The sequence below is a fragment of the Rattus norvegicus genome, chromosome 7, assembly GCF_021556685.1.
Source record: "Rattus norvegicus strain SHRSP/BbbUtx chromosome 7, alternate assembly SHRSP_T2T, whole genome shotgun sequence".
In the NCBI taxonomy this organism is placed as follows: domain Eukaryota; kingdom Metazoa; phylum Chordata; class Mammalia; order Rodentia; family Muridae; genus Rattus; species Rattus norvegicus.
In genome coordinates, this window is record NC_141540.1 from 61,949,194 (window position 1) to 61,951,450 (window position 2,257).

Consider the following 2,257-nt stretch of genomic DNA (forward strand, 5'->3'; position numbering starts at 1 on the left):
AAAGAACAGTGGGTTGGGGATTTAGCTCAGTGGTAGAGCGCTTGCCTAGCAAGCGCAAGGCCCTGGGTTCGGTCCCCAGCTCCAAAAAAAAAAAAAAAAAAAAGAAGGAAAAAAACAAAAAACAAAAAACCAAGAACAGTCAATTCTAGTGGATACTTTGCATCTGCTAATTGTCTCAGTAAAAACACATTTATATGAAATCTTTTCAGCCTTTCAGTAGTTCAACAAGAACACGATTCTTGAACCTGACTTCCGTTGCAAGTCCACACGTTAGCCGCTGTAATGCTAAGTCCGCAGACGAAGGACTAAGACCCCTCTTGTTCGGGTTCAGTTCCGTCTCTACTCTGCGTGTTCCTGCTCTTGTCCTGGAATCAGCCACCGGATACTCTCAGTGCCGATGGTAGCATACATAATGAAACTAATTAAAAAGAACAAGGAAAACACAAGCAGCCAATCCACAGTCTTTATCAACATGCTGGGGAGAGGGCCCATTTGGTCAGCCTGCATTACCACCACATTTTTCTTGGCTTCTATACCTGTCTGATTGAAAATGAAGATTTTCAGTGTTTTCAAGGTTCGATCTGTATGGTTAAACCTCGCCATTGGTTTGGCTCCTTGAAATAACAAAATGTTAGGGACAGCTACAGTGCCAAATCTGGTAGAAAGGCTGCTGTGCTGAGATGCATCCAGGGCCAAAAAGCCGAGTGTTGGAAAGGTGCAAGGCAGGGAGTTAAAATGAGGAGCCAGGCTGGCAGAGAATCGGCACCATGGGGTATAGAAGAGGGCCAGCGTACAGTCACTACCATTTGGGTTTAGGAAATCCATGAGGTTCTGGGACATATTTAAAATCTTCAGAGTTAAGTTTTCTAGCCCGGTCACATTCCTCTCCTCACAGTTCACCTTGGGGGACTTGAGGCTGTTGGTGCTGTTGGCATCCTCAGTGGCTACAGGCTTGGCTTCTGCCACTCCAGGCTCAGCATAGTACTCCTCTTCCCGATCCTGGAGCTGCCTGCACCCTGAAGGCCGAAGAGGTTCTCTCGGCCGCCGCAGCGCGGGTCTTCATCTCCTAGCGCACTGCAGGTGCCATCGTGGGCCTCCGTGCTCCGTTGGTCCTCAGCTGCCCCGGGAAGTCCTCAGCTGCCCCGGGAATCACCGACAGCACCACCATGGGATCTCCGCGGGGACCCAGAGAGGCCTCAGAGGGCTCCGCCACTCTTGCCTGGCCCCGATGGCCCTGTGCAGCCTCCTCTTCATTCAGGTACACAGATCCAACCTGGAGAGCTGGGACCGGCCGCTCCTCCTGCCACGAGTGACCACTGTCCTGTGCAACCTCCAGGCCGCGGCCGGAAGGCCCAGCACCCACAGCAGTATTTGCCACCAGCATAGGAGTTACAGGGAGCCGCGGCGACAGCCATCACGGTGGAAGACAACCGGCGCACCTCTGCCCCCCCTTTTAAAAACAGCATAGATTCATACTATAAATTCTGTCCTTTAGAGAACCTTGACTAATATATAGTAAGTAGTTTGTATACTAGTCGCTACTTCCGGTATTCAAAAAACCTTCATATGTCAATGTGGATATCCATAGCAGCTCCATTAATTTCTCTCTCACCAGCAGTGTGTAAGAGATTCTCCTTCCCCACATTCATTTGCCCTCCTTTTTTTAAAGATGGTGTCTCACTGTGTAGCCCTGGCCTGGTACTTACTATGAGGACCAGACTGGTCTTGAACTCCCAAAGATCCTCTTGCCACTCTGCATTGAGATGAATACTCTTGAGATTAGTTTTAATTTGCATTTCATAGTGGCTAAGGATGTTTAACACTTTTTCAAATATTGGTCACTTGCGTCACTTTTGAGAAATGTAACTGCAAGATTTGTTTCTGTGTGCATCTCTATATTCTAATGTTAACCTCCCAATGTATTTTTTTAAAAAAGACATTTTTACATTCTGCAGGATGACTCTTCGCTCTGGTGATAGTTTCCTCGTGAGCCTTTACTGTCATGTAATCCCATGTATCCAAGAAGTGTTAGTTCCTGTAAGGTCAAAGTTCTTTGAATGTAGTCCTTCTGTATGTCTATATCATGAAGTGAACTGCTTTTACCCATATTTCCTTTACCAGTTTCAAAGTTTCAGGTCATACATTAGAGTATTTGATCCATTTTAATTGACTGATTGATTGTGTGTGTGTGTGTCTGTGTGTGTGTGTGTCTGTGTCTGTGTCTGTGTCTGTGTGTCTGTGTGTGTCTGTGTGTATC

At 47.0% G+C, this 2,257-nt stretch overlaps 1 pseudogene; it reads right to left on the bottom strand.

The window, feature by feature from the left end:
• Window positions 1-257: 257 nt before the first annotated feature.
• Pdia4-ps1 (protein disulfide isomerase family A, member 4, pseudogene 1) lies at window positions 258-1,394 on the bottom strand (annotated as a pseudogene).
• Between the last annotated feature and the right edge of the window lie 863 nt (window positions 1,395-2,257).